The sequence below is a fragment of the Gossypium raimondii genome, chromosome 2 (genome assembly GCF_025698545.1).
Source record: "Gossypium raimondii isolate GPD5lz chromosome 2, ASM2569854v1, whole genome shotgun sequence".
NCBI lineage: Eukaryota > Viridiplantae > Streptophyta > Magnoliopsida > Malvales > Malvaceae > Gossypium > Gossypium raimondii.
In genome coordinates this window covers 23,703,874-23,723,669 of record NC_068566.1, presented here as the reverse complement: position 1 = coordinate 23,723,669, position 19,796 = coordinate 23,703,874, and the positions used below count along the sequence as shown (strand labels likewise).

The 19,796-nt window shown below is 34.3% G+C and overlaps 1 non-coding gene across 1 annotated transcript; it reads right to left on the bottom strand.

The window, feature by feature from the left end:
* Positions 1–8,170: 8,170 nt before the first annotated feature.
* Positions 8,171–8,274, bottom strand: LOC128039335 (small nucleolar RNA R71). The gene has a single exon (XR_008193839.1). It is a non-coding gene; the product is annotated as a small nucleolar RNA R71 (small nucleolar RNA).
* Positions 8,275–19,796: the final 11,522 nt, after the last annotated feature.

Sequence of the window (19,796 nt, the reverse complement as noted above, 5' to 3'; positions counted from 1 at the left end):
AGACTGTGTTTTAATGCAAGAAGGAAAAGTGATAGCTTATGCTTCTAGAAGTTTGAATAAGTACTATTGGTTTGTGAGTATCTCGATACATTTCTAGAGGAGTTACTTGGATTATCGCCGAATAGACAGGTCGAGGTTGCTATAGAACTTGTACCGAGAACATCACTGACATCGATAACACCTTAGAGAATGGCTCCTATAGAGTTAAAAGAGTTGAAAGCACAGTTGCAAGAATTAACAGACATGAGTTTTTCTCGACCCAGTTTTTCACCTTGGGGTGTACTAGTTCTGTCTATTAAGAAAACGGACGGATCGATGAGATTATGCATGGATTACCCTCAGCTTCAAAAAGTTACAATCAAGAACAAATATCCACAACCTCGAATTTACGATTTGTTTGACCAGCTGAAAGGTGCCACAGTGTTCTCGAAGATTGATCTTTATTCTGGCTATTATCAACTACGAGTGAAAGATTTGGATGTGCCGAAAACTACATTTAGAACCAGGTACGGACACTATGAATTTCTTGTGATGCTGTTTGGTTTAACTAATGCACCTCCAGTATTTATGGATTTGCTGATCAAAGTCTTCAGATCGTATTTAGACAGATTTGTTGTGGTATTTATTGATGATATTTTGATATATTCTTGAGATGAGACTGAAAATGCTCGATTTGGATGTGCTTAAAACTACATTTAGAACCAGGTACGGACACTATGAATTTCTTGTGATGCTGTTTGGTTTAACTAATACACCACCAGTATTTATGGATTTAATGAACAGAATCTTCAGACCGTATTTAGACAGATTTTTTGTGGTATTTATTGATGATATTTATATATATTCTTGATTTGAGAATTGTTCTGCAAACCTTGCCGGATAAACAATTATTAGATAATTTAGCAAATATGAGTATTGGCTTCGAGAAGTTGGTTTTATAGGACACATAGTATCGGCTGAAGGCATCAGAGTTGATCTTAGTAAAATTTCAGTGGCTGTTGACAAGAAACCACCGTGAAACATATCTGAAGTCAGAAGTTTTCTAGGATTAGCTGGTTATTACCAGAGATTTGTAAAAAGGTTCTCGATGATAGCTACACTGATGACGCAATTATTACAGAAAGATGTGAAGTTTGAATGGTCTGATAAATGTCAGGAAAGTTTTAACTAGTTGAAAGCATTGTTGATTGAAGCACCAATCCTGGTTTAGCCTAAATCAGGTAAAGAATTTGTAATTTTTAGGGATGCATCATTGAATGGGTTAGACTGTGTTTTAATGCAAGAAGGAAAAGCGATAGCTTATGCTTCTAGAAGTTTGAACAAGTACTAGTGGTTTGTGAGTATCTCGATACATTTCTAGAGGAGTTACTTGGATTATCGCCGAATAGACAGGTAGAGTTTGCTATAGAACTTGTACCGAGAACATCACTGACATCGATAACACCTTAGAGAATGGCTCCTATAGAGTTAAAAGAGTTGAAAGCACAGTTACAAGAATTGACAGACATGGGTTTTGCTCGACCCAGTGTTTCACATTGGGGTGCACTGGTTCTGTCTATTAAGAAAACGGACGGATCAATGAGATTATGCATTGATTACCCTCAGCTTCAAAAAGTTACAATCAACAACAAATATCCACAACCTCGAATTTACGATTTGTTTGACCAGCTGAAAGGTGCCACAGTGTTCTTGAAGATTGATCTTTATTCTGGCTATTATCAACTACGATTGAAAGATTTGGATGTGCCGAAAACTACATTTAGAACCAGGTACGGACACTATGAATTTCTTGTGATCTTGTTTGGTTTAACTAATGCACTTCCAGTATTTAAGGATTTGATGAACAGAGTCTTCAGACCGTATTTAGACAGATTTGTTGTGGTATTTATTGATGATATTTTGATATATTCTTGAGATGAGACTGAACATGCTCGATTTGGATGTGCTTAAAACTACATTTAGAACCAGGTACGGACACTATGAATTTCTTGTGATGCTGTTTGGTTTAACTAATACACCACCAATATTTATGGATTTAATGAACAGAATCTTCAGACCGTATTTAGACAGATTTTTTGTGGTATTTATTGATGATATTTATATATATTCTTGATTTGAGAATTGTTCTGTAAACCTTGCCGGATAAACAATTATTAGATAATTTAGCAAATATGAGTATTGGCTTCGAGAAGTTGGTTTTCTAGGACACATAGTATCGGCTGAAGGCATCAGAGTTGATCTTAGTAAAATTTTAGTGGCTGTTGACTAGAAACCATCGTGAAACATATCTGAAGTTAGAAGTTTTCTAGGATTAGCTGGTTATTACCAGATATTTGTAAAAAGGTTCTCGATGATAGCTACACTGATGACGCAATTATTACAGAAAGATGTGAAGTTTGAATGGTCTGATAAATGTCAGGAAAGTTTTAACTAGTTGAAAGCATTGTTGATTGAAGCACCAATTCTGGTTTAGCCTGAATCAGGTAAAGAATTTGTGATTTTTAGGGATGCATCATTGAATGGGTTAGACTGTGTTTTAATGCAAGAAGGAAAAGCGATAGCTTATGCTTCTAGAAGTTTGAATAAATACTAGTGGTTTGTGAGTATCTCGATACATTTCTAGAGGAGTTAGTTGGACTATCGCCGAATAGACAGGTCGAGTTTGCTATAGAACTTGTACCGAGAACATCACTAACATCGATAACACATTAGAGAATGGCTCTTATAGAGTTAAAAGAGTTGAAAGCACAGTTGCAAGAATTGACAGACATGGGTTTTGCTCGACCCAGTGTTTCACCTTGGGGTGCACTGGTTCTATCTATTAAGAAAACGGACGGATCAATGAGATTATGCATTGATTACCCTCAGCTTCAAAAAGTTACAATCAAGAACAAGTATCCACTACCTCGAATTTATGATTTGTTTGACCAGCTGAAAGGTGCCACAGTGTTCTCGAAGATTGATCTTTATTCTGGCTATTATCAATTACGAGTGAAAGATTTGGATCTGCCGAAAACTACATTTAGAAACCGGTACGGACACTATGAGTTTCTTGTGATCCAGTTTGGTTTAACTAATGCACCTCCAGTATTTATGGATTTGATGAGCAGAATCTTCAGACCGTATTTAGACAGATTTGTTGTGGTATTTATTGATGATATTTTCATATATTCTTGAGATGAGACTGAACAATGCTCGATTTGGATGTGCTGAAAACTACATTTAGAACCAAGTACGGACACTATGAATTTCTTGTGATGCTGTTTGGTTTAACTAATGCACCTCCAGGATTTATGGATTTGATGAACTGAATCTTCAGTCCGTACTTAGACAGATTTTTTGTGGTATTTATTGATAATATTTTTATATATTCTTGAGATGAGACTGAACATGCCGAGCATTTGAGAATTGTTCTGCAACCCTTGCAGGATAAACAATTATTAGCTAAATTTAGCAAATATGAGTATTGGCTTCGAAAAGTTGGTTTTCTAGGATACATAGTATCGGCTGAAGGAATCAGAGTTGATCTGAGTAAAATTTTAGTGGCTGTTGACTAGAAACCACCGAGAAACATATCTGAAGTCAGAAGTTTTCTAGGATTAGCTGGTTATTACCAGAGATTTGTAAAAAGGTTCTCGATGATAGCTACACTGATGACGCAGCTATTACAGAAAGATGTGAAGTTTGAATGGTCTGATAAATGTCAGGAAAGTTTTAACCAGTTGAAAGCATTGTTGATTGAAGCACCAGTTCTGGTTTAGCCTGAATCAGGTAAAGAATTTGTGATTTTTAGGGATGCATCATTGAATGTGTTAGATTGTGTTTTATTGCAAGAAGGAAAAGTGATAGCTTATGCTTTCAGACAGTTAAAGCTGCACGAGAAAAACTATCTGACACATGACTTAGAGTTGGCAGTTATTGTGTTTGTGTTGAAAATTTAGCGACACAATTCGTTCAGTGAAAAATGTCACATATTTACTGATCATAAGATTTTAAAGTATTTGCTCAAACTGAGTTATTGATTATCATCCGGGAAAAGAAAACGTAGTTGCAGATGCACTAAGTAAACAATCTTTTTATGCTTTGTGAGCGATGAATACCCGATTTTCATTGTCTGATGATGGCTTGATCTTAGCTGAGTTAAAAGCTAAACCGATGTTCTTACAACAAATTTGTAAAGATTAGAAATGTGATAGTAAATTGTTAGATAAGCGGGTACAGCGTGAGTCAACTTCTAATTCAGAATTTAAGATAAGACCCGATGATTGTTTGTTGTTCAGAGGTAGAGTTTGTGTGCTGAAGAATCCATAGATTATATACAAAATTTTGCAGGAAACTCATAGTGGTAGCTTGTCTATTCATCCGGGGAGCAATAAAATGTACAGTAATTTGAGACAGATGTACTGGTGGCCGGGAATGAAATGTGAGATTTCTGACTTTATATCCGGATGTTTGATATGTCAATTAATTAAAGCCATCATGTACCTTTAGGACTGTTACAGCTAGTGATGATAATGGAGTGGAAATGGGATAAAGTTACTATGGATTTCATATAGAGGTTACACCTATCTCCGAAAAAGAAAGATGCCATTTGGGTTATTGTTGATCGTTTGACGAACTCTGCACATTTTATTCTGGTACGTACAGATTTCTCACTTAACAGATTAGCTGAATTTTATGTTTCTAAGATTGTTAGATTACACGGAGTGCCAATCTCCATTATTTCGAATAGAGATTCGCAGTTTACATCGCAATTCTGGAGAAAGTAACATAAAGCTCTAGGTACGCAGTTGTATTTTAGCAATGCATTTCACTCTCAGACTGATTGTCAGTCCGAGAGAGTGATTTAGATTCTCGAAGATATGTTTTGTTGCTATCGAAGGCAACTGGGAGAAGTATTTACCGTTGGTCGAATTCGCGTATAATAATAGTTTCCAGTCGATAATAAAAATGGCACCGTATGAATCTCTGTATGGTCGTCGAACTCTGTTATACTGGACTGATCTCAGTGAGAAAAAGATACACGGGGTTGACTTGATTCACGAAACTGTGGAAAAAGTGAAAGTGATCCGAGATAGCTTAGGAAAAAGTGAAACTGAGGAAAAAGCAGCTTCAGATCGTTAGAAATCTTATGCGAATCTTAAACTTAAAGATATAGTGTTTCAAGTCGGTGATAGAGTATTTTTGAAAGTTTCACCTAGAAGAAAATTCTTCGATTAGGTTGTAAAGGAAAACTGAGTCCGCAATTTATCGGGCCGTATCAGATTATTGAGAGAATCGGACATGTTGCATACCAATTAGCTTTACCGTCAGAACTTGAAAAATTCCACAATGTCTTTTACGTGTCTATGTTACGAAGGTACCGATCTAACCCTTCACATGTTATCTCCCCAACGGATGTTGAGATTCAGCCTGATATGACACACAGTGAAGAACGGATCAGAATTCTAGCACGAGGTAAAAGAGTTGAGAAATAAAAACATAGCTTTAGTAAAAGTTCTCTGGCAATGACACAGAATAAAAGAAACTACTTGTGAACCCGAGGAAGCTATGAGAAACCAATCTTTGAACCTCTTTTTTGGTAAGACATTCGGGGACGAAAATCTCTTTAAGGGGGGAGAGTTGTAACTGTGGAAACACGAAAATATACACACTTTTTGATGCCTTTTTTAACTCAAATTGATGCAATTTCGGTAAAATTCTTGTCGAAAAATATATAATAATTAAATTGCACTCAAATTACGAAAATGTGGAATTTTAATTAATTTTATATCAAATTTTGATTAATTTTGATTATTTTCGACAAATTTTCACAAAGGGCAAAAAATGGCTCGACAGATACTACTAGAAACATAAAACCGAGAAGCAATTTTGAAGCATCAAGGCAAATTAATTTTTCAGATGAAGATAGTCCAAATTATGTGTATTAATTCATAATATAATTAATTTTAATTTTAAACCAATTTAATTTGGATTAAATAAATTATTATTAATTAATTATGAAAAGTAGCCTAGTTAAGTTGAACCGAGAAAACCAATCCAACTGAGCACTGGGCAGCCCACAACCGTACCACATGCTTACTGAATCAGCTTGTTTGGCTGATTATTTGGCTTGCAAAATGACCCTTGAAAACTCCTTCAATTTGCATTCAAACCCCTCCACTATTCATGCCTTTTAAGATTTGCCCATACCTAAAAATAGCATATTTGAAATCTTCAAACCTGCCACATGTGTGGCCGGCCATAGGGAGAGTCTTTGGCTGCTAATTTTGGCTATTTTTAGCAGTCTTCTCAACCTATAAATACCCCATTGGCTGCTCACTTCAAACACATCTCAAAACCATTCATTCTTCACTTCTCTCTCACTTTACTCTCTTCATTGTTCTTCACTTTCTTCCCCATTCTCTTGCTGATTTCACCTCTTGAAAAAGAGTCATTCAACAACCATTTGGAGCAGCATTCAAGTGTTTATGGAAGCCTTGGTTCCACAAGAACAAGCGGAGAAGGAGAAGCGGAGCAAACTAGTCAAGCCTCCGAGAAACACTGGATTTGATTCTTGTTCCTTATGCTTTTAATTTTATTGTTGTTGTTATGAACATGTTTATGAATATTTGTGATGTTGATATTTTTAATTTAATTAATATGACTTAAATTTAATTCGTATTAGGTTCATTGCATTTCGTCTACTTGAGTTATTAAAATTGTGTTTGTGTTGTTATAGGCCTCAGTAAGATGTTTGATTAAGTAAAACCATGACTAAGTTATTCTTGCATTACAATTGTAAGGTAACTAATGAATTAATTATTTAAATGGATTGAAATTGTAATTAATTGGCACGTTACTTTATCAGTGCATGTTTAATCATCTAAGGTAGCTAAGGGTTAACTTAGCAACGGTATCTAATGATACATTAACCTTGCATAACTTGCAATATTATTGTGATTAAACTGTTTCAATGTAGAAATACATTGTTACCTCGCGTAATCTTTTATGTGCTTATGAGATTGAATTAATTGTTTGAATTGGCATAGAGATATGTACAAGAGATTTTCTTAATTTCATAAGTATGTATGTGCATTAACACATTTGCTTATTAAAATTTGTTTAAGCGGTTGAATTGACATAGAGATATAGTCAAGAGATAAATGGATTTTGGTAGGTAAGTATGTTCATAAGTTAGCAAATTACCGAGTTGCCGCCGTGAATTTATTTGTAACAACATAAACATGAGTTTAATAATTCTAAGTTAAGAAATGTAATTAACCTAACACAATTATGTCATCTTGATTAAAATCATCTTTTGAAATCGTGCATTGAAGCTTTTATTTTATTTTTATTTATTTTACTTAGTTAAAGTTCTAGTTTTTAATCACCTTCTAAAATCAAAATATTTTTCTTCACCAAAGTGTTTTGAAATTGCATTCATAAATAATTCTTTTCACAGTCACTATGGGTACGATCACTTGACATTTACTTGTCACTTTATTACTTGTTGCGATTGTGTACACTTGCACATTTCCGTCGTTCCAAATTTTTGGCGTCATTGTCGGGGACTGTTTTAAAAGACATTATTTGTGAAATTGTTAATTTTTCATTTTCGTCTATTTTTTTCTGTTAAATTTTAATTCCATTTTTTTGTTTGTTTGTTTCAAGTGTTTATGAGTATTGATCAAATTATTGACTTACTCCCCGTAGACCCTGAAATTGAAAGAACTTTCTGACAAAAGAAAAGACAAGCGAACCAAAGAAGGACCAAAGATATGAATTTCGAAACTCTAAACCAAAATCTAGAAGGAACATTCACTTATAATACTCACAATCCGATCATTGTTGATAATGATAGATGTTGTGCCATTCAACAATATGTCATTCCTCTATTCAACATGCTCAATCTGAGTATTAAGATACCCAAAATCGAGACACAATAATTCAAGCTGAAGCCAATCATGTTTCAAATGTTGCAAAATATGGGTCAATTTAGTGGGATTCCTATTGAAGATCCACATCTTCATCTTTGACTATCATGGAAGTGATTGACTCATTTAAACTAGGCGGGGTGACTGAGGACGCCTTGAGGCTGAGATTATATCCATACTCCTTAAGAGATAGAGCACAAGCGTGGTTGAACTCCCTACCGTCTAGTTCCATAACTACATGGCAATAGTTGGTTGAACAAATTGAAATCACTTCATTTCGGCAACTTGATGAAGAATCTTTATATGAGGCATGAGAGCTATTCAAGGAGTTATTACAAAAATGCCCTCATCGTAGCATTTCTTGTTGCGTTCAAATAGAAACTTTCTATATTGGTCCCAATATTCATACTAGAATGACGGTGGATGATTCGATAAATGGAGCCAATCTTTCTAATTCTTATAATGATGCTTACGAGATTATTGAAAGAATTTTTCAGAATAACTATCAGTGGTCAACCAACAAAGTAACCTCAGAAAGACGAGCAACAAGAGTACATGAAGCGGACACACTTGCTTCTTTGGCAGCCCAGGTATCCTCTATGTCTTCTATGCTTAAGAACATAATTGTTAATGGTTTCAATGGTAATCTAACGGGTCAGTAATTGAACCAGTTCGAGGACATTTCTTGTGAATACTGTGGAGATGGCTATTTCTTTAAAAAATTTCCATCGAATCAATAGTCGAAATATTACATAGGAAATCAAAATTAGAATGGTCCACATTCAAATTCTTACAACTCTTCATGGCATAATCATCCAATTTCTCCATTGAGTAATCAACGGGCAGACCATAGCGACTCTTTTATGTCATTTCGACCAAATTATCTGCCAGAATATTCTCAACAAGTGCAACAACCCACACCAAATGAATCTTCAAGTAATCTTGAGAATTTGCTGAAGGAGTACATAGCGAAGAATGATGAACTAATCCAAACCCAAGCAGCAACATTGAAGAATTTAGGAAACCAAGTGAAACAGCTAGCCAATGTGCTTAAAAGCAGACCCTAAGGTATTTGGCCGAGTGATACAGAAAATCTGAGAAGCACAGGCAAAGAGTATTGCAAAACTGTCACTTTACAAATTGAGAAGACATGGGATCCCAAAGCTGTCGAGGTTGAAGATAAGCCTATTGTAGCTCAAGGAAAAGAGGAAGTTCAAATGAGTGTTGAAACTCTTGTTCCACAAAGGTCAGATACGGTAGTCCTTGATGAGGTAAACTCTAAACCAGTTAGTTCTGATTACCTAACACTCTTGTCGGATACAGAAAAATTTCCACAGAAGAGTTGTCCGGTTAAAGCTAAGATTCCACTACTGCCATATCCTCAACGATTCCAAAAGTAGAAAAATGATATTCAGTTGAAAGAAATCTTTGATGACGAGGTGACTTTTAATGACTTCGATGCTGCTAAATGCGCAGATATAGTTGAAGACTGCTCTGCTATTTCCAAGATGGAATCGCTGGCTTCTACAGGATTGAAGCTCAATTCTTTAGACGATCCGCTAGAACATATTCTACAGGAGGATTCACCAAGTGATGATGAAAACAATGAATGTTTGGCTTGGTTAGAAGCTATTTGAAGGAATTCACTCAAGAAGTTCCACTCGAATCATTAGAGTTATCATTTCAGGAGTATACACAACCAAAGCTATTGATTGAAGAGCAAGCTAAATTGGAACTGAAGATTTTGTCTCCTCATTTTAAATATGACTATTTGGGTTTGTCTTTGACTTTACCTGTCATTATTTTAGTTGAGTTCACCAAAGATCATGAAGAAGAGACACTTGTGATTTTTGAAAGGCACAAGAAAGGTACTGGATGGATTATTTCACATATTCGAGTCACAGGTTTGAGGATTTGTAAGAATTATAGGAAGTTAAACAAGGCCACCAGGAAAGATCATTACAGGTTTTCTTTCCCTAATAAGATGTTGGACAAATTTGACGGGAAAGAATATGATTACTTCCTGATGGTTATGGTTGGTATGACAAATGGTCATTTGACACCACCATGGTCAATGACGATACTGAATAAAATGGAGGGAGTTCTCTTCACTTTCTCTATCGTTATTTTATATTTTTAGTTTTTTTTCTCATTTGAATAAAATGGTAGACTTAGATAAAATTTTCTTTGGTTCATTACATTAATTAAAACTCTGTCCAGGAGATTGGGACTTAAGCGGGACCATCTGTGACCCCTCTAGTCTTTCCTGGGAGTTTAATTTAATGTAATTTTTTGAAAAATATTCTTCTTAGTAGGCCAAAGTATTTAAGCATTTTTTTTGTTAAATAAAGGGTCAACTTTTAAGCCAAGCACTAATTTCATTGAGTGTTTTTTAATTTACTTTTAGTACAGTAGCTTAGGATCCAAACAGGAGCTGCCATTTGCGTAAGGCACTGCTAGGAAGGGAAATATTCAACCATTTTCCGCACAAACCTATAGCCCTTATCTTGCTCCACCTCTACTCCCAAGTAGCCCAATAGTGCATCTCACTTAACCCCTTAATGTTGCAGCCCTTAACTCCCATAATCACCACCCCAAACACCTTCATTCGAAGTCACCAACTACCGCACCTAAACTATCCTTAAAACTACCACCCTCTTCAACTCTAAACCTTACCCTCAGCTACTCACTCACCTGCTCAAAACTGAAACCACCCTTAACAGATTTCCTAAGTTCGACACTGAAAGTCCCTTTATCTAGCACCATTCCACGAAGTGAACAGTTTGGTATAATGGCTATGCTACAACACATGTAGTTGCAGGAACAAGATTACTAGAGAGACTAAAAAATATGGGATGACTCAATCAGAGATGCATTTAAAATATATATTCCATAACCCGTTTGTTTTTGTGCCTGAATTTCTAGACTCTATACTCGAACCATGGACTCCAATGTAGAAGAAGGAAAAATATGAGTTAGATTCTGAGGGATCTGCAAATAAATAAAAAAGGGGATCTTTACTCTATTTCATTTTCTTTCCTAGGTTATTTAATGTTTTAGGATTAGGTTCTATTAGGATTTTTATTTTTCGCATAATAAAACAAGACGTGGAAATCATAAATAAAAATGAACAAGTTGCAAAGTACAAAGTGTGGCAATATATATATAAATGTCTAGGATTGGATCCAGAGAGAGCTTGGTACTTAAGCAATCAAATTGACTCACCTCCTCTTTTCTAGAATTCTACCTGGTGTATAGTATCTATTCACTTTTAACAATAAAGACATTGCTCATCTTAAGTAGGGGGGACCAAAAATTTGAAATTATTTCCTCTCAGAATAAAGTTTTCTTTTAATTATGATTAGGATATATTTTGTTCAAAAAAATTTTAAATTTTGTTAAGTATGCTAAATTTCAGTATAAATAAAGTTTGATTATTTCAATAATTATTATGTTAGCTTAATAATGACATAAATGTATTTTTAATAAAGCATGCAAATCATACCATAAAATTTTTAGTTCCTTAGGAAAGTTAGGCATGCATGAAAGTTTAAGTCTCTAGAATTGACTTAGTAGTTTCTTGAGACGAAATCCTAGGAAGCATGGAATGTTGAAAATGATTTAGGCAACTTTTGTTTGGACTGTTTGAGCCTTTCAAGCCAACCATGATGAATTTTTATCTCTTCTAACCCAACTTTGAGACTATATGGCCTAATTTTATTTGAACCCCTGCAATATTTAGCCTTCACTTTTCTCTTAATTATCTTTAAATTGTCCTAAACACTAGACTTGGTACTATTCAGAACATTCTTCAAAACTAAGTTTAGGGGAGTTGAAAAGAAGTATCAAATGCTCAAAAAAATTTTTGTAGTACATACAACAAAATGCTCATGAAAAAAGAGAGAGAGAAGAACATACATACTTGAAAGAAAATAGATGTACAAAAGAGCATGTGAAAGCAAAGTAAGTTGGTCTATTGAAGGTAAATATTTTGAAGGTCCGATTGAAGCTGATTTTAGGGTTTTTGGCCTAAATTTATGTATCCTTTACCTACCTCTAGCCTAGCCACATTACAACCTTTTTAAAGACCTATTGATTCAAGTTTCTATGCTACCTACATTAGTGGAGAGAAATTGCTATGTTCAACTTATAATGCATAATTTAAACTTAATGATTGCAGCTTAATCTTGAATAAGGGAATAAAATCAAATTGATAGGGATTTAACATGTCTTTATTAGGAAGCATTTAGTCTATTTTTGCTATCATAAGAATAATTGCGGTTAATTTGAATGATATGTATACTTAAGTAGCATAAATCTCAAAATTCTTGTTCTTGAGCATAAGTATACCAAATTCATAATTTTAGGAAGAATGTTGTTCTGAAGGAATTTTTCAACGGTCTTTCCGAGAAATTCTTTTCAAATTTGTGCATTACTCAGGACGACTAATGAAATAAGTTTGAGGGTGTGGATTACTCAGGACGAGTAATGAAATAATTTTGGGGGTGTGGAAACACGAAAATATACACACTTTTTCACTCACTTTTTAACTCAAATTCATGCAGTTTCAGTAAAATTCTTGTTGAAAAATATATAAAAATTATAAAACAATTAAATTGCACTAAAATTATGAAAATTTTTAATTTTAATTAATTTTATATCAAATTTTTATTAATTTTAATTATTCTTGACAGGTTTGCAAAAAGGGCGAAAAACGACTCGGCAGACACTGCTAGAAGCGCAAAACCAAGAAGCAATTTTGAAGCATCAAGGCGAATTAATTTTTTAGCCTAAGACAGTGCAAATTATGTGTATTAATTCATAATATAATTAATTTTAATTTTAATCCAATTTAATTTGGGTTAAATAAATTGTTATTAATTAATTATGAAAAGTAGCCCAGTTGAGCTGAATTGAGAAAACTGATCCAACTGAGCCCTGGCCAGCCCAAAATCGTCCCACATGCTAATCCAATCAGCTTGTTTGGTTGATTATTTGGCTTGCAAAATGGCCCTTTAAGACTCCTTCAATTTGCATTCAAGCCCCTCCACTATTCATGCCTTTCAAGATTTGCCCCTAACTTAAAATAGCATGTTTGAAATATTCAAGCATGCCACATGTGTGGCTAGCCATAGGGGGGAGTCTTTGGCTACTGATTTTGGCTACTTTTAGCAGCCTTCTCAACCTATAAATACCCCATTGGCTGCTCACTTCAAACACATCTCAAAACCATTCATTCTTCACTTCTCTCTCACTTTTTTCTCTTCATTATTCTTCAATTTCTTCCCCATTCCCTTGCCGATTTTACCTATTGAAACAGAGTCATTAAACCACCATTTGGAGCAGCATTCAAGTGCTCATGGAAGCCTCAGTTCAACAAGAACAAGCTAGAAGGAGAAGCGGAGCAAACTAGTCAAGCCTCGGAGAAACACTAGATTTAATTCTTGTTCCTTATGCTTTTAATTTTGTTGTTGTTGTTATGAACACGCCTATGAATATTTGTGATGTTGATATGTTTAATTTAATTAATATGGCTTAAGTTTAATTCGTGTTAGGTTGATTACAATTTTATTAAAATTGTGTTTGTGTTGTTATAGGTCTCAGTAAGATGTTTGATTAAGGAAAACCATGGCTAAGTTATTTTTGCATTACAATTGTAAGGTAGCTAATGAATTAATTATTTAAACGAATAGAAATTGTAATTAATTGACACGATACTTAATTAGCGCATGTTTAATCATCTAAGGTAGCTGAGGGTTAAATTAGCAATTGTATCTAATGATACATTAGCCTTGCATAACTTGCAATATTATTGTGATTAAATTGTTTCAATGTAGAAATACATTGTTACCTTGCCTATTCTTTTATGTGTTTATGAGATTCAATTAATTGTTTGAATTGACATAGAGATTTATACAAGAGATTATTTTAATTTCATAAGTATGTATGTACATTAACACATTTGCTTATTAAAATTTGTTTAATCGGTTGAATTGACATAGAGATATAGTCAAAAGATAAATGGATTTCAGAGGTAAGTATGTTCATAAGTTAGTAAATTACCAAGTTGCCGTGAATTTATTTGTAACACATAAACATGAGTTTAATAATTCTAAGTTAAGAAACGTAATTAATCTAACACAATTATGACATCTTGATTAAAATCATCTTTTGAAATCGTGCATTGGAACTTTTATCTTATTTTTATTTATTTTACTTAAAATTCTAGTTTTTAATCACCTTCTGAAATCAAAATATTTTTCTTCACCAAAGTATTTGGAAATTACATTCATAAATAAATCTTCTCACAGTCCCTGTGGGTAACATAACTCGACATTTACTTGTCAGTTTATTACTTGTTGCGATTGTGTACACTTACACATTTCTGTCGTTCCAAACAACCCATTTTTCAGTGGAATCGGAATAGTAGTTTTGGGACCAGAAATCCGAAGTTAGAAAATTGATTGTATTATTATTTTTGGTCTACAGCGTGATAGTATTACCGTAGAAAAATTTCGTTAAGAAATTTTGCTGTTTACATGTTCAATTTGATAAAAAGGACTAAATTGCGTCAAGTGCAAAAGTTGAGTTCTATTAGCTAAAGGTATTAAATAGCTATAGAACTTTAAAGTAGAGCTCCCTATATGGTAATTAGCCCATTAATGAGTTTGTGGTTGATAATGGCTTGGTATTTTGTGTAATTATTAAATGTTTTAAAGGTTAATTTTGGAAATTACTAAATAAAGGTTAATTAAAATAAAACAAAAAGTTTCATCATCTTCCATTATCTATTTTGCAACGAAAAATTCAAGGGAGGAAGCCATTTTTGAACGCTTCATTCAGCCGTCTCCATTTCTTCATTTAGGTATGAAATTTTAATTAGTTTTTAATGATTTTTATGTTTATGGGATCGTTGTAGCTTAATCTAGCTAGCTCGGGGACTAATTTGTGAAACTTTTAAAGTATTTGAGTTTTGCCATTGATGAACATGTTAGGGTTTTGAAGTTTAATGGTAGAAAATGAATGGTTGTTGTTAGATAAACAACTTTTGTAAAGGAATTTTTTATGAAATTATCAATTAGGAATTAAATTGAAAAACGTGATAAATTCTGTGGTAAAATTGTGAATTTGTGAAAGATGTGGGCTGTTGTAAGCATCTCTATTATTCGCCTATGATGGGTTGTAATGAAATTGTGCAAATTTCCATTTTTATGAGATAAGGGCTAAATTGTAAAGAAATTAAAAGTACAAGGGAAAAATGGTAATTTTTCCAGAATTATTTGTTGGACTAAATTCAATATGAATTATATTGAAGAGAGTTAAATTCATTCGTATAGATCCAGTTAAACCTCGTATAGAGTTAGGTCGAGGCAAAGGGAAAATCTCAGATTAGTCATCTTCGTATCTACAAACACTCGTCGAGGTAAGTTCGTGTAATTAAATTGTGTAATTATATGTTTTATTTGAATTAGATGTATGTTATTTGAATTATCATCATATATGAATATTGATCGCATATTCGACAACGTACGATGATTACCGAGCCCTGTTTGAACCTTAGGAATCCGTAGGATACAAATGACATGTCATTAGGGTTACTGATTTCAGCTCTTATGAGCTTACCTTTATTCAGCTCGTATGAGCTTACTATAATTCATCTTGGAGGAGCTTACCGCTATTCAGCTTGTACGAGCTTATCGTTATTCAGCTTAGAGGAGCTTACCGTTTACAGCTCGTATGAGCACACATATACATGAATTGACGGATTATAGTTCAGTATACCTCGTGTGTACTACCCTTGTATCCAATGATATTCTAAATGGTTCAACGGGTATTGTTCTGTTACAAGATTACATGAGTTCGATACGAATTACCATAGGTATTTACATGAGATATATGAAAATGATTTGTACATGATATATAGATACATGATTTGGAAATTATATGTACATGGAAATTTGATTATTGTTGAGCTTATACATGTTTCTGGATTTTTATATGAATTATATGGCTAACATGGTTGATGATTATGTGTTAGGCTCTTGGCCAAACTGAGTTGAGATATGCTTTAGTTTACTTACCTTTAAATGTGATTAAAATGGTAAGTTAAATTCTCTATTGTACGAACTTACTAATCTTAAAAGTTTACTCTGTGTTATTTTTCGTGTTTTATAGTAATTCGGAAGCCCGTTCGAGTTGGAAGCTTGTGGGAGCTATACCTCACTATCCATCAGCTCTTTTGGTACTTTTGATTATTTAATTTCGGTTATAATGGCATGTATAGGTTAATTTGACCAATGTTGGCATATAAGTGTTTTGTTGAGATTAGCCACCCATATGGCTTGTGTTTGGTATATTTTGATGTGTATATATATGTGGCCTTATCATTTTGATGTGTGTTTGATATGGAAGAATGATGGAAAGTACAATATGGTTTGAATATGCATATAAGATATGTTATATACCTTGGAGTGATTTAGTGCTTTGTTATGGAAAACTTTTAGGTATATTGATGTTACTTAGAATGGTATATTTGGTACCATTTGGAAATATTTACATGTTTTGGTAAGTAAGTTAAGTGATATGAAATGATGCAAAATGATTTAACTTGTGAATTGGTATTTTAGGTACCAAATGGGTGAGCTTGATAAGGGAACTTCATGATAGGTTTTGGTACAATTATGTATATATGTATTTGGTCACTTAGGTAAATTTGGATAAATGGTTCATTTGAGGTGCCTAAGGGCATATTGGTTGTTTGTGATGATTTTACATGTTTAAGGCTTGATTTTGGCTTGTTTTGGATGCCTAATTATGACTTGTGTATATGCAAAATGTTGAGTGTAGGTGGATGCCAATTTGGGTGAGAAATGCGGCTTGTAAAATGGCCTATTTTCGTCCACATGGGCAAAGACACAAGTGTGTTTCTCAGCCATGTGTGACACACGGCCAATTGACATGACCGTGTGTCCCCTGTATCTTTTAAAGAGCGCAAGTAAGTATGTCCACACGACCTAGCACACGGGCGTGTGGCTTAGCCATGTGGCACAAGTTAGTGAGTTACACGGGCATGGACACGAGATGGGACATGGCCGTGTGTCCCTATTTCGAATGCCCACACGGCCTAAGACACAAACGTGTCTCTTAACCATGTGAGTCACACGGCCATGTGACCCCTATACTTTTGAAAATTTTATAAGTTTCCGAAAAAATCTCTCAATTTTTTATTTAGCCCCAATTTGTTTCTAATGTGTATTTTGGGCCTCGAGGGCTCATATTAGGGGAAATATGCATGATTATGGTTGGTTTCTGACATGAATGTTATATGTTATGAAATGTTTGAATTTTCTGTCTGTTTAAATTGTAAAATTTGATAATACTTCGTAACCCTATTTTGGCAACAAATTCAGGTTAGGGGTGTTACAGGTGCTACCATGGATTAAATGTGGTCAAAGTGGTGGAAAAAAAGTGAAAGGTGGTGGCACAAGTGGAAGAGGAGAGGAGAGGAAAATGAAAGAAAAAGTAAAATAATTGTTTCCTTTGGTTACTAGGGACAACAAGGGTAATTCAAAATGAGAGGAAAATGGAAAATAGTGAAACAAGGAAAATAAAAGGAATGAGAGTGAACATAAGGAGTGAAAAAGGGAGTAAAGAAGGAAAGATAGGGAAGAAAAGGGAGGAAAGAATCCCATAAACAAGGCAAGAGTTTTGGACGGCAAAGGGAGTTGACCAAGGGGCTATCAACATTAAAAATAAAATGCAAGAGTGGGGACTTCAACTAGGGTCACTAGGGCAACTTCACTTGTTATTAACCATGAAGCTAACACTCGAACTTGTTCACAAACTAACAATAACTAAATAAAAATGGGGCGTGACACTTTGGACTCTTCTGATGTATGTAAATATATTGAACTCAGGTTCTTTTATGTTCCATTTTATAAGTTCTGCTGGACCTAACGCAATGTGGGGTATATGCGGGACAGTCCGCCATTTAGGTGTTCGTAGGAAATTACAAATGAGATGTTCACCTAACTTTCCGTAATAATTGGGTCCACAGTTTAGCCATTTGCAAACCCATTTCGTAGTTGGACGACCCGTAGGATCTGTCCGCTATATTTTAGTTCGTGGTACGATTTGCCATGTATGTATGAATTAGGTGTATGTTATGTGAGCCTCGTGTGGTAACATCTTGTAGCTCAAGTCCGGCGATCAGACCGGGCAAAGGTGTTACATGTTGCTTGCAGGGCAAGTAAATGATTCTGATGCATGAATCTAGGATAAATAAATATGTGCTTGGGATTATGTATTAATAGGTGTTTAATATGTTGAGAATGATGAATTTGCATTTGTGTTATTGCATATAATGTAATGAGTTGAGCTTTTGGGTCATTTAGACCAAATGGGATAAAAGCTTGGTAGTATTGTAAAAAAATTTGTAAATTTTGAGCAGACTGACCCCCATGGTCATGATTCTCCCCTATTGAGTTTGCGACATCAAGTCCCTGCCATCCAACTCGCAACATTCCCCTACTAAAGTAGCAAAATTAAGCTCTCTGCCTTCACTGTTACAACATCGAGCTACTACCCTCAATGTCGCAACACTTATTTTTTGATGTCGTAATAACACCCCTATATGAGTTGTTTTTACATTTTAGTCCCTCATTTGTTACCAAAGTTTCATAAGAGCTTTCGTAAGCCTACTTATAACCAAGTTTTGAACAATTAATATTAATAGAAGATATAAAAGCTTAATCATTTGCATGTTTTTTCTTTTAAATATTCAAATGAAATTGTAGTTACTCTAGCAACGAATGTGACATCTCATATCTCAGATTTGGCGGTTGGGTCAGATGTGAGGTTTTACATTTTGTAACTTAAGTTAATCACGTGTGATGTACATGTTTGAATGTTTATGTATATGTGTTGATTTGGTTGATGAATGAACTAGATATAAGATGTGTATGACTAGGTTGTTAGATGGCTTCGTTGATGATTAAGCTAGCATGATGGTTTGATTTCTATATTGTTGTGGCTTGTTTATGTCTAGCATTTTGAAAGTGTTTTGGTATGCAGTTTAGGTTTTCCGAACTTGGTTTTTATGCCCTATAGGTGTAAATTAACATCAAGCACATGTATGTGTCAAAAGAAGGTAATTACAAGGCTAATTTTCAAATGCAAGGACCCAAGGTCTGATACCTTTTCTCTAGGTATCGATGCCTAGCTTGCCAGAATGAAAATTTCTATAATAATAGGGCTAGGTACCAAAACCTAAGGCCACGGGTACTGATACTTAGGTCTTTGACAAGGTCCTTGCACTATTTTAGTGCTTTTGAATCCTTTGAGACCCATACTTGGTCCCAAAAACCTTTGGACACTTAGAAATTGATTATAATTAAGTTCAATATAATTTTAAAGTCTTAAAAATAAATTTATCTACTTTCTATAATTCTTCAAAAACATTTTAGAACTTAATTCATTTACTTGATTAATGAACGAAGAAAGTCTGAGTTGCTTTGACAATGAGTGTGATAGCTTGCATTCAAATCCAATGACCGAGTCGGTTGTGGGATGGCACATTATCAAAGAGCCCTACTTGTGTTGCAACCACAGTGCTTGCCCAATGCCACTGCAATGTTTTAAGTTGTTTTCACTTTTCAAGGTCCGTTCTGGATCTCGGACACCTTCAAATCACTTCAAAGTAAATTTAAATTCTTTCTGAAGTCTTTTGATTTTCCTAAAATTGGATCGGTGATTTTATAAAAATATTTTTAAGTCTAAATCTTAAATTATTTCAAAAAATTTTGTTTACTCATGCTTTGGTAGCGTCTCTCATCCGCATTAGTTGTTGGATTGAGTGAAGGGTGTTATAACAATCCTAAT